Genomic DNA, 14,223 nt, shown 5'->3' on the forward strand with positions numbered 1-14,223 from the left:
TAATTCCAGTGATACTGCCGTATTTGTCCAGTGGTACTGCCATATAAAACCAGTGATACTGCCATATATGTGCAGTGGTACTGCTGTATAAATCCAGTGATATTGCCATATATGTCCAGTGATACTGCCGTATATGTCCAGTGGTTCTGCCGTATATGTCCAGTGGTACTGCCGTATAAAGTGATACTGCCGTATATGTCCAGTGGTACTGCCATATAATTCTAGTGATACTGCTTTATATGCCCAGTGGTACTGCTTTTTAAATCGAGTGGTACTGGTGTATACATCCAGTCCAGTGATACTGCCGTATAAGTCCAGCGATACTGCTGTATATGTCCAGTGGTACTGCCGTGTAAATCCAGTGGTACTGTCGCATAAAACCAGTGATACTGCCGTATATGTGCAGTGGTACTGCTGTATAAATCCAGTGATATTGCCATATATGTCCAGTGATACTGCCGTATATGTCCAGTGATACTGCCGTATATGTCCAGTGGTACTGCCATATAATTCCAGTGATACTGCCATATATGTCTAGTGGTACTGGCGTATAAATCCTGTCCAGTGGTACTGCCGTATAAGTCCTGTCGAGTGGTGCTGCCATATAAGTTCAGTTGTGCTGTCCTGTGCGGTATATTATATACTCCAAATAAAGGGGTTATTAATATTTAATCCAAATCATTTTTACAGGGTTTGCCCTGTGTGGTGTAGAGGTACGCTCTCCTTTGCTGCATTTTGTTATAAACAGTAACTCCAGAAAAATAATGGAGAACAAAAATTTGGAGGATAAAATAGGGAAAGATCAAGAACCACTTCCTCCTACTGCTGCTGCTGCTGTTGGTGCTGCTGGGAGTCGATCGTCACCCCAGAGGGGAAGTCAGAAGACCACTTCTACTACTTCAGCTAAGTAAACGACTGTCCAACAGTCCTTTGCGAGGAAGATGAAATATGACAGCAGTCATCCTGTTGCAAAGCGGATAACTGAGGTCCAGGGGTGTATCTAGGGGTCTGAGCGCCCCTGGCAAAGTAAGGAACTGGTGCCCCCCACCTCCCCCACCCAGCGGGGGGAGTTACAGATAGGCTGAGGTCAGGGACACTGAGGGAGAATTACAGGGAGGGTGTGGGCAGGGACACAGAGGCAATTACAGGGAGGGTGTGGGCAGGGCCACTGAGGGGGAGTTAAGGGGAGGGTACAAGCAGGGACACTGAGGTGGAATTACAGGAGGGTGTGGGCAGGGACACTGAGTGGGGAGTCACAGGGAGACGGAGGTCAGGGACACTAAGGGGGAATTACAGGGAGGGTTTGGGTAGGGAAAATGAGAGGGAGGGGCTACAGGGAGGCTGAGGTTAGGGACACTGAGGGGCAATTATAGGGAGGGTGCGGGAAGGGACACTGAGAGGGAATTACAGGAGTGTGCGGGCAGGGACACTGAGGGGGGAGTCACAGGGAAGCTGAGGTCAGGAACACTGAGGGAGAATTACAGGGAGGGTGCAGGCAGGGGCACTGAGATGGAATTATGGGGAGGGTGCAGGCAGGGACACTGAGGAGCAGTGCCGTAATTAGACATTTTAGCGCTTTGTGCAAGAAACAGGCCCCCAACATATTTAAAATAGGGCCAGTGCACGCTGTAGGTGTGCGCCAAAACTATAGGGGTGTGGCTTTATGTGGAAGGGGCGTGGCCACAAAATAATACCAATTCATTCTACGCTGCACAGTGGTCTCCATTAATCAAATGACGCCACTTACACACATTACGCCAGGCAGAGCCCCATTTTTTACATTACGCCAGGCAGAGCCCCATTTTACACATTACTCCAGGTAGAGCCCCTATTAAACATTACGGCAGGCAGAGCTCCCTTTTACACATTACGCCAGGCTGAGCTCCCTTTTACACATTACGCCAGGCTGACCTCCCTTTTACACATTACGTCAGGCAGAGCTACGGCAGGCAGAGCTCCCTTTTACACATTACGGCAGGCAGAGCTCCCTTTTACACATTACGTGCCGGTTCTCTGTCCTCAGTGCCTATGTACTGTGGGCCGAGAACACTCGGCACACACCTAGCTACAGCCCTGCACAAAAATCATGAGAACTCAGAGGTAGGCAATGTCTGCTCTCCATCGGGCACTACAGCAACCCGCAGCTCACTTTAACCTACGCTGGCGGCAGAGGGGATCGGGCAGTATCGCCGCGGCTCATTATAACCTCTGGTGGAGGGGGGCGAGTGGCCTGGCTGTACTATAAGCTCTGGTTTACGAGGGTGAGGGCAGGGCTTTACTGCCCGCGGCTGCACTTTAACTACCACAGCCTCACATTGTATTGCAGAACTACGGGTGTTACCAGCGGTACTGCGCCCACAGTGCATGTGCGCTGTGTGACACACACCTAGTTACGGCCCTGCTGAGGAGCAATTACGAGGAGGGTGCGGGCAGGGACACTGAGATGGAATTACGGGGAGGGTGCGGGAAGGGGCACTGAGGGGGAATTACGAGGAGGGTGCAGGCAGGGGCACTGAGATGGAATTACGGGGAGGGTACAGGCAGGGACACTGAGGAGGAATTACGAGGAGGGTGCAGGCAGGGGCACTGAGGGGAATTACGAGGAGGGTGTGGGAAGGGGCACTGAGGGGGAATTTCAGGGAGGGTGTGGGAAGGGGCACTGAGCGGGAATTACGAGGAGGGTGCAGGCAGGGAGACTGAGGGGGAATTACGAGGAGGGTGTGGGCAAGGACACTGAGGGTGAATTACTGCGGGCAGGGACACTGAGGAGGAATTACGAGGAGGGTGCAGGCAGGGACACTGAGGAGGAATTACGAGGAGGGTGCAGGCAGGGACACTGAGGAGGAATTACGAGGAGGGTGCAGGCAGGGACACTAAGGAGGAATTACGAGGAGGGTGCAGGCAGGGGCACTGAGATGGAATTACGAGGAGGGTGCAGGAAGGGGCACTGAGGGGGAATTACGAGGCGGGTGCAGGCAGGGAGACTGAGGGGGAATTACAAGGAGGGTGCGGGCAGGGACACAGGGGGAATTACTGCGGGCAGGGACACTGAGATGGAATTACGGGGCGAGTGCAGGCAGGGAGAATGAGGGGGAATTATGAGGAGTGTGCAGGCAGGGACACTGAGGGGGATTTACGAATTATAGGGAGGGTGCGGGCAGGGACACTGAGGGGGGATTACAGGAGTGTATGGGCAGGGTCACTGAGGGGGCAGTTACAGGGATGGTGCGGGCAGTGACACTAAGAGGGAATTACAAGGAGGGTGCGGACAGGGACACGGATGGGGATATATGCACACATACATATAGTTAAAAACCCCTCTAGGTGTGATTGCACTGCATGTCCCAGCAAATCCAATTGACAAGGTGTGCTGGGACTTGTAGTCTCAACATAGCTGGACAGGCAGTCACTGGTCTAGATACCTCTCCACACAGAGCTCTTTGTAACCTGTGATCCACACTGCCAGGATAGACCATGCAGAGCAGCTACGGTACCGCAGAAAATGTACAGGTCTGCTCATGCTGCACTGCTGACTGGTGCTGATTGTAGTGCCTGGTGTCTGGTGACAGACCGTGTGGGACCAATGAGAAGGGGAGCGGATGAGGAAGAGGAGGTGCCTCGCCCCTCCCCATACCTGGAAGTGCACCGCTCCCCGGCTATATTCACCATCATTGTGACTGTAGTGCAATACGCTTCTGAGAGTCCGGCAGTGGATGAGCACTGCTAAGGGATGTACTCAGTGAGAACTACTATGTCATTCTACCCCCTGCCGCGGGTGGCACTGCCGGGCGGCGCCCCCCTCTTGGTCAGCGCCCCTGGCAAGTGCCATCCTGGCCAATAGGAAGATACACCCCTGCTGAGGTCTTGACGGCTATGTTGATGTTAGATGTGCGTCTAGTATATGCCATTAGTGCAGTGGGACTGCAGTGCCAACCCTAGATGGGCCAGGTGTTTGTGCCGCACACTTGTGTCGCATAGCTTAGTCATATCTCATTGCACTTCTTTTACTTCTTTGCATTATGTGCTGTTTGGGGACTATTTTTTTTTTAAAGTGCCATCCTGTCTGCCAGGGCAGTGCCACTCCTAGATGGGCCAGGTGTTTGTGCCGCACACTTGTGTCACTTAGCTTAGTCATCCAGCGACCTTGGTGCACCTCTTTTACTTCTTTGCATGATGTGCTGTTAGGGGACTAGTTTTTTGTAAGTGCCATCCTGTCTGTCACTGCAGTGCCACTCCTAGATGGGTCACGTGTTTGTCCCGCACACTTGTGTCGCTTAGCTTAGCCATCCAGCTACCTCATTGCACCTCTTTCTGCTGCGGGGTACACTGAGCTCCACAAGGATAGACATTGGGTTGTAAAGTAGGATCTTGATCCGAGGCACCAACAGGCTCAAAGCTTTGACTGTTCCCAGAATGCACAGCGCTGCCTCCTCTATAACTCCGTCTCCCTGCACAGGAGCTCAGTTTTGTAGTTGGTGCTGCAGTCAGCAGGCACTTAACAGAGGGGCTGCTCCAGGCAGCCCTAAGAGCAGCTTTTTTTGAAGAAAAAAGTGAAGACTACAAGGGCAGCAGCGGTGGTAAATGTCAGGAGACATTCACTGCTGCAGCTCCAGCTCTCCCCAGCGGCGCTGTACACTCCCGAGCCCTGGTTGCCGGGTAACTACAGCAGGAGGCTCCGGTTTTCTTCTCAGTCAGGCACACACGACGGGGGCTCTCCGGGATCGCGTGGCCGCGCTTCGAGAGGTGGTGAGTGGGTCCCGCTTGCGGGACCCGGTCTTTATCACGATCCTGCGCGGCCAGTGTGAGGCGGGCCGCGTGCGGTGGCGGTGGACACTGTGGCAGTACAGGCGATCCCACTAGATCACCAGGGCATGGGTGCAGGTTAGGTTTTCTCTCTAAACCATTTTCAGTAGCCCACAGTACCCGGTGGTTTTGCCAGCAGGGGGATAAGGCTTAGACCTGAAGCCCCTCCCCCAGCCCCAGGGCGCCATTTCCCGCCAATGTTCCCACCCTGGAGCTGCATATCTGTCTCTCCCTCACTCCCTGTCAGTGTCTGGGCGCCATTATCTCTCAGCTTCACTGTTCCTGGGACTGCTTGGGCAAATCCTCCTGTGTAAAGCCGCCTGGTTGTCAGTGCTGTGACTTTACATGACACTTAAGTATTCTACCTGCCTTTTTAGACAGTGCTAGTTAAGAAAGAGTGCATTTAGTCAGGGTTTTCTAGTACAATCACCCTGTGATATACATCCAGTTCTTACTGTGCAGTGTTATATCTATTGACTACATAGCTATATATATATATATATATATATATATAAGTTGGTCCAGTGCAGTATTATTGTTAGTAATAACCTCTGCATTGTACAAACTGTGACTATCTGTGTGTGCATTAGCTAGCTGAGTGGTGTCCATTTCATGTCTTTCACTCAACTTGCTATCCCTATATTCTATAACCCGAGGGGGCTTGGTGCGTCAGGTTTTATATTGATATAGGATTTTCACAAAGATATACTTTAATACGTATTTTTCTCTGTGATTTAGTCACCATATCTCTCCTTTATCTCTGCTAGTGCTGACTACACTGCACAGGGGTTTGGGTAAAAGGTATTGTGCTGCTGCCAATTGTACTGTGTTACCTGATACTGCAAGTTATATCATGTCTGCTTCTGAGGGTAACGGTTCTGGGGCTGAACACACTGCCGGTGTTGCTGAAGCCACAGATCCCTATGAGGAAAATATAGCAGCTGTGGGCTCTGGTTCTGGGGGCTCCTTGACGCCAGTGGGACTGTGGCAACGGAGGTACATAATGACCCACCGTGGGCCACTTTTTCCACGCTTCTACATACGCTAGTTAATAAACTAACACCCCCTATGGGACCCCCTATGTCGGTACAACCGAATGTAGTCCCTGCAGCTAACCCGCCGGGGGCGGACGATTTATCTGCTCAATTGAAGAAGTTGAACCAGTCCCTGACTACTAAAAAGTCTGACCATCGCTCGCCTAAGTCCAAGGGGTCCTCTAAGCGAGCTCTGGTCTCCTCACAATCCACTGCTGTCACTGACACCTCGTCTGATGAAGACGGCACTTACACTGACCCCACAGGTTCTGACTCAGATACTGCTGATGGGGAGGGTAATTCACATGTGGATGTTCCTGATCTTTTGGAGGCTATTAAGTTAATTCTACAGATTACGGATGATCCCGAGCCATCCGTCCCTCCTAAGAAACCAGATAGGTTCAAGCGTCAGAAGGTGATTAAACAAGTTTTACCTCATTCTGACCACCTAGTGGATATACGTCAGGAACCCTGGGAAAACCCGAGGTACGAAGTTTGTGCCTCAAAAGAAGATGCTGGCTCACTATCCCCTCGCACCAGAGCTGTCTAAAAATTGGGAAACGCCTCCTCCAGTAGACTCACATGTGGCTAGGATGGTGGTTTCCTCAGCTCTACCTGTCACTACCGTCACGTCTCTAAAAGAACCTATGGATAAACGTGTGGAGGGTTGTCTGAAAGCGATTTACACCCTCACGGGTGCTGCACAAAGGCCCACTATTGCAGCGACATGGGCTGCAGAGGCTATTGAAGCATGGGCCTTAGAGTTAGAAGCTGAAATCTCGTCTGACCATGCTAGACAATGCTTGTCATATATTGTCACAGCTTCTCGCTATATTAAAGAGGCGGCTTCTGATGCCGGTATCCTAGCAGCCAAGGCCTCTACTACGTCAGACCTGGCTCGCCGGATATTGTGGCTGAGATCCTGGTCTGTGGATCTGATCTCTAGATAACCCTGGAGGTACTCCCTTTCAAGGGAGATATTCTGTTTGGGGAGGACTTAAATAAGATAGTGGCTGACTTGGCTACTGCCAAAACTGCCTGTCTGCCAAGTACCGCTCCTTCTGTGTCGAAGGCTAAAGGTACTTCCTTTCGCCCTTCAGGTAAAGCAAAAGGTCAGGCGTACAACAAGCAGGCCCGCACTTCCAAACCCTGTAAGCCAAAGCCCAAAAGAGCCTTGGCGGCCGGTCAGCCAGTTTCCAAGGCCGATAAGCCTGCCGCATGACGGGGCGTGCCTCCCCCTGGGGGATCCCAGGGTGGGGGGCCGGCGTCTAGGGTATACCCAGGAATGGTTGAAGACCACTTCAGATGCCTGGGTACGGGAAGTCATCACTCGAGGTTACGCCATAGCCTTCAAAAACCGACCCCATCATCGATTTTGCCGGACAGACGTCCCGTTGGACCAGACAAAGGCAAACACTCTACATTCGGTGGTACAGACCCTCCTGGATACAGGAGTCGTAGTACAGGTGCCTCTTGCACAGAGGGGCCGGGGGTTCTATTCTCCGCTGTTTCTAGTCCCGAAACCAAATGGGTCCTCCCGGCCCATTCTCAACCTCAAGGCATTGAACAGGTTTGTGAAGGTTTACAAGTTCCGTATGGAAACCCTTCGTTCTATAATTCTGGCCTTGGAACCTGGGGACTACATGGTCTCCCTGGATATACAGGATGCTTACCTGCATATTCCTATAGCAGCGTCACATCAGCAATACCTGAGGTTTGCTATTGGCAACCTCCATTACCAGTTTCGGGCGTTACCTTTTGGTTTAACAACGGCTCCTCGAGTCTTCACCAAAGTCATGGCGGTGATGACGGTGGTACTCCGCCGTCAAGGGGTCAGGATACTCCAGAGGCTGATTCTAGCCAAGTGGAACGGCCTGCCTCACCGGATCAGGTCTCAAATGATCTCATTGACTCCGGAGGTCCGTCTGTGTCTGCTCTGGTGGCTCCAGGACCAACAATTGTGCAGGGGCCGTCCTCGGTACTCGAAGCCATCTGGCAATGAAGGAAGTCTCACGGATTCTACATTGGGCGTAACGCCATCTACCGGCCATATCGGCAATCTTCATTCTGGGAGTCCTGAATTGGGAAGCGGACTTTCTCAGTCGTCAGGACGTACATGCCGGCGAGTGGGGCCTCCATCCAGAAGTGTTTCAACTCCTAGTGGAAAGGTGGGGCCTTCCAGACGTAGATCTGATGGCGTCTCGACACAATCACAATGTTCCGGTCTTCGGAGCAAGGACAAGGGATCCTCAAGCAGCATTCGTGGATGCGCTGGCGGTGCCGTGGAGGTTTCGGCTGCTGTACGTGTTCCCTCCAGTGTCACTCCTGCCCAGGGTAATTTGGAAGTTCAAGCAAGAAAAAGGAATTCTGCTTCTCATAGCTCCAGCGTGGCCCAGACAGCACTGGTTCTCAGACCTGCAAGGCCTATCGTCAGAGCGTCCAATTCTACTTCCACAATGCCCAGACCTCCTCGTTCAGGGACCCTGTGTCTACCAGGACCTAGCCCGGCTGTCATTGACGGCGTGGCTCTTGAAGCTTCCGTCTTAAGGGCTAAAGGGTTTTCTGAGGCAGTCATTCAAACTATGTTGCGGGCCCAGAAACCGGCTTCGGCTCAGATTTACTATAGGGTCTGGCATTCTTGTTTGGTGCACATCTAACAATTATGACGCTTCCAAGTTTAGTACGGCCAAGTTGTTGGCCTTTCTTCAGCAGGGGCTGGACTTATGCCCGAGTCTGGCCTCCCACAAGGTTCATATTTCTGCCTTGTCGGTGTGGTTTCAGGGAAAAATTGTGACCTTACCTGATGTGCATACCTTTACTCAGGGTGTGTTGCATATCCAACCTCCCTATGTCCCACCTGTGGCTCCTTGGGACTTGTTGGTGGTTTTGGAGGCGTTACAAGAGTCTCCGTTTGAACCTCTTGGTTCAGTTGAACTTAAGTGACTTTCCCTTAAGGTGGTGTTTCTGCTGGATATTGCTTCAGCTAGAAGAGTGTCGGATTTGGGTGCCTTGTCCTGTAGTTCCCCATATCTGATATTTCACCGTGACCGGACGGTTCTTAGGACTCGTCACGGAAATTTACCTAAGGTGGTTTCCTCGTTCCACCTTAACCAGGAGATTGTGGTTCCGGCACTTGTTTCTCCTGATCTGTCTCCCAAAGAGAGGTCTTTGGATGTGGTACGGGCTCTCCGTATCTATGTGAAGTGAACTGCTTCTATTAGGAAAGCTGATTCTCCCTTTGTACTGTTTGGATTTCACAAACGTGGCTGGCCTGCTCACAAGCAGACTTTGGCCAGATAGATTAGAATGGTGATTGCACATGCTTATGTGAAGGCTGGTCTGTCAGCTCCTGCTCACATTACGGCCCATTCTACTCGGTCAGTTGGACCTTCTTGGGCGGCCGGCCGCGGTGCGACCCTTGAACAATTGTGCAGGGCGGCTACGTGGTCCTCAGTGAACACGTTCATAAGGTTCTATGCCTTCGATACTGCCGCTTCCCAGGATGCTTCCTTTGGACGCCGGGTTCTTGTGCCCTCTACAGGGCACCCCCTCCCATAAGGAACTGCTTTAGGACATCCCCAATGTCTATCCTTGTGGAGCCCAGTGTACCCCGCAGCAGAAAACGAGATTTATGGTAAGAACTTACCTTTGTTAAAGCTCTTTCTGCGAGGTACACTGGGCTCCACAAAGCGCCCACCCTGACGCACTTAGCTTCTTTGGGTTGGTATGGCATTAGCCGCTGACACTTCTCTTGTCGTGAGAGTGTGGTGTATGTGGCTACTAACCGTTGCTGTCTCTTTTCCTGCTACTGCATTGGGCTGGTTAACTAAAAACTGAGCTCCTGTGCAGGGAGGTGGGGTTATAGAGGAGGCGGCGCTGTGCATTCTGGGAACAGTCAAAGCTTTGAGCCTGTTGGTGCCTCGGATCAAGATCCTACTCTACACCCCAATGTCTATCCTTGTGGAGCCCAGTGTACCTCGCAGAAAGAGAGTTAACAAAGGTAAGTTCTTACCATAAATCTCGTTTTTTCTTCTTTGCATCATGTGCTGTTTGGGGCCTATTTTTTAAATCTGCCATGCTGTCTGCCACTGCAGTGTCACTCCTAGATGGGCCAGGTGTTTGTGCCGCCCACTTGTGTCGCTTAGCTTAGTCATACAGCCACCTCGGTGCAACCATTTGGCCTAAAAACAATATTGTGAGGTGTGAGGTGTTCAGAATAGACTGGAAATGAGTGGAAATGAATGTTATTGAGGTTAATAATACTGTAGGATCAAAATTACCCCCAAATTCTGTGATTTTAGCTGTTTTTATGTTTGTTTTTTTAAATCAATCCAGAACCAAAACCAAAACACGAAAGGGTGGTTTTGGCAAAACCAATCCAGATCCAAAACGCACAACATGAAAAGTGCCCGCCGCACATCTCTAGTTCTAACTGAGGAAAAATGCTTACAAATATTTTGAGGGGGGAAACTAATTTGTAAAGTTATCTTTCATATTTATACACAAATTGCAGATGTGCGCACCCCCTGAGGACATACGGGGTCAGTACTTGAATAATAACTTTGTGGAGAATAGTCAATTACTTTCAACCCTTCCTTAAAAATCAGCTTCTTTCCCTCAAATAAACAGAAAATAAGGGGGTATATAGTGAAGTACAGTTTTATTGGCACATGCAAACAACTTAAAATTGCACTAAAAACAATTCCACCAACATTGATGGGGCAAATATGCATACCAGAATAAGTGGGGTCACCAGTGATGGTTACCCTAAACTGCTTGTGAGATATGTAAACAGGTACCTCCCTGGGAATACAGCACTGTTTCACCTCTGGCTATGGCAATCCTGGATACTTCCACAAATTCCTTGTTCTGCTGCAGTCTGTCCCCAAAACACCAACGCGTTTCTCAAGGTGTCACCTTGAGAAAGGCTCTTTATGAGCAGAAACGCGTTGTATCGCAGATCACCTGCAAAAATATTTTGTGTAGTTTCAGAGTAGCTCAAAACCTACTCAGCACTTGCGATCACTTCAGACTATTCAGTTCCGGATTTGACGTCACACACCTGCCCAGCGTTCGGCCAGCCTTGCCTGCGTTTTTCCTGGCACACCTGCATTTTTCCGCACACTCCCTGAAAACAGTCAGTTGCCACCCAGAAACATCCACTTCATGTCAATCACTCTGCGGCAAGCAGTGCGACTGAAATGCATCGCTAGACCCTGTGCAAAACGACATCATTCGTTGTGCCCGTACGTCACGCGTGCGCATTGTGTCGCATACGCATGTGCAGAACTGCCGATTTTCAGCCTGATCGCTGCGCTGTGAAAAAATTCAGCTAGCGATCAACTCGGAATGACCCCCTATAGGGGTAAATTTACTAAGAATTGTGTTTGGTCAGTTTAAACATGTTTGGCATCACAGGGATACGTTAAGAGTTTTTCAAGATCATACAGTCCAATTTACTAAGAAATGTGTTTTACAGAATCATGTTTAAATAGTGTGAGTGTTCAGTCGTGTTTGTGCCTGAATTTTATAGTCCTGCCTGTGGGTGCTATCTCTGTAAATGTATCACCAAGCATAACCAGCACTGGGCTCTTTGAGCTGGCCCTGGTTCAAAAAATATTGAAAAAATATGTAGGGGTCCCCTGTATTTAATGAACCAGCATCGGGCTCTGGAGCCGGCCCTGGTTCAAAAAATACGGAGAAAAAATTAGGCGTCCCTGTATTTTTAGAAAAAGCACCGGGCTCCATAAGGATGTAATGCCACTACCAGGAAACACACATAAAGAGGTCACCCTGGCAAAAGAATTACCCCCCCCCCCCCCCAACTAGTCAGCCCAGGCCAGGGATTTGTGGGGACATGTGACACCCCAAAAAAGCCTCTGACCCTCCCCCGGTCTGAAGTCTGGGGCTATCCCCTGCACCCCTGGGTGGTGTGTGTGGAGTTGATAGCTTTCAGTAAAAGTCAGATTGAAATAATATTGTCCTTTACAGGGGGATGGCAGGTACCAGCAAGCCTCCCCCACATGCTAGTATTTGGAGAACTACACATCCGAGCATGTGGGGCCTGCTGGTACCTATAGGGTTGTTAGTTCCGCATTTATCTTTATTAAAATAAAGATTAAATAATATTTAAAGTATTGTTGGATAATTAAACAATTGGTGGACAATTAATCTTTATTTTAATATATAAACAGAATAAAAGTTACGTTTTAAGTAACTCACCAGCACATTATTATTTAAATTTATTTTGGTGAGATTTATTTTGAAGAGTACTCCCGAAAAGAGTATTTTTGTCTTTTCTCTCTCTAATACTATTGGTACCTATAGTCCCCCTGTAAAAGAAATTAAATGAAACAGTACATACATACCTAATGTTTAACCCTTTATTACACACTGTCACACACAGTATACATGCTAGGGTTACCACCCGTACAGAATTTGGTGGGATTGTCCAAGGATTTAACATATTGTTCTGGATCCTGGACCAAGAGCACATTGTCCCGCTCCCACCAGCCACCATTGTGGTCTGCAGCTACCCTCTCTACCTGCTCCAGCTCCGCTCCCCCAGGCCGCAGCACTCCTATTCCTGGATGGGTTTGCAGCTCAGTCTCCACTCTGTGCAGGTGCACAGAGGCCTGCGCCATCATGGATTCTGGCTGGTTGGCGTGCCATGTTCTCTCCGAGTCCCCACTGTGAGCAGAGCCAGAGAAGAGATCACAGAATGGATTTTAACTATACCAGCTGAGCGTAGCGAATTTCTTGGGTGTGGTATACAAGATCTACAGTGTCTAGGTAGACAGTCAAGAGATCGACAAATGGTCAACATGCATTGGGTCGACAGAGGTTAAGGTTGACATGACAATGGTTGATAAAAGGTTATTGCATTCTTTGGGTCAATGTACGTTTGGTAATGTATAGCCACCATCAGCAGAAACTTATATGCTCACCACGATTCAGGCAAGGTGGCTTGCTCTGCTACCACTGCACTCCACAGGTTACTATTCCCAACTGTAGTCCAAATGGATAGTAAATCAAGCATATGTTGGGAAAAAAAAAAAAAAACATATGTCAACCTTTTGAACATTTTGACCTTTAGTGCCGGTCAACCTAATGCATGTTGCCATATGGTGTCGACCTATTGACTGTCTACCGAGGCACTGTAGATCTATCATCCGGATACCCAAATTATTTCTTTTTTATATCATTGTATACCAAGTTCTACATGTCACAACATAATTCAGGATTCATTATAGCAGGTGACATTTTTCCAGTCTTCGGCTGTCCACTTTTGGTGAACGTGTGCCCTCTGTACTTTCAGCTTCCTGTTCTTAGTTTACAGGAGTAAACCTACCCTTGGTCTTTGGCGACTGTACCGGTTCAAGGTTTGATATACTGTGTGTCCAGAGGTGCTCTTTTGAATACCATTGTAACACATAATGCAAACTGTTAATAATTTTACCCATCACAAGTGTGTTTAAGGATGGGATTAATCTGGACAAGACAAAAACAGAACACAAATTCTCCCAGCATACTGTAATGGATTAGCAAGAGACATGCATTCTACATGATGTTTGGTAATCCACCAAAAGGTCTAATCTATACTTTGCAAGGATGTCTCATTGTCCTGGAAAGCTTCTGCTCCTCTACAAATGTTGCTGTCTTCCCATGGCAATCTGTGCACTATGCTAGAATTCTAGAAAATTGAGGTCCATGGAACCACCAGAATATGAGAAAGTCTGCTACTTACGGGATGGAATAGAGATCTTCACTCTTCTTGGGACGGGTCACTCCTAACCACCATTCGGACGGTTCCAGCTGGCCTACCAATTAATTCCTTGAAACCTGCTTCTATGAAAGACTATTGGCCACCGGAGTTCTAAAGAGGTACTGTACAGATGTTCCAATTACTAGCTTGACTCCTCTGTTATTAAGTGTGCAGAGAGTTTACTATACTACGTAGAAATGTGTGCTCATAATTTCCATCCTCGGATTGGAAGCGCTGTGTGTGGTGTGTACCTCTGAATATTTACGAACATTGTAAGGTCGCTATTTTGGCAGCTAAGGAATATGGAATTAACAATGATCTGAATACAACCACTCTGTGGCTCTGGATAATGCCATACTAAAAAGTGTGTGGCCAGTACTTATCGGACCATTCATATTCCCTTAATGTACGTGACAATACACATTTTTATTTAAGTTTGTAAAATGTAAGTATTGAGGATATTCATTATACAGGTAATGCAGAAGAAATCACCTGCCTACCTGGCAGCCTCAATACTGTTCATGGTCCCCCTACCCACCACACCGCTTGTGCTGCTGCCCTCTGTATGCGTGGATGAACTCTGCTGAGTCAGTGTTACGTTACGCCGCTACTAATTAGCTG

Source organism: Pseudophryne corroboree, chromosome 3, assembly GCF_028390025.1.
Source record: "Pseudophryne corroboree isolate aPseCor3 chromosome 3, aPseCor3.hap2, whole genome shotgun sequence".
NCBI lineage: Eukaryota > Metazoa > Chordata > Amphibia > Anura > Myobatrachidae > Pseudophryne > Pseudophryne corroboree.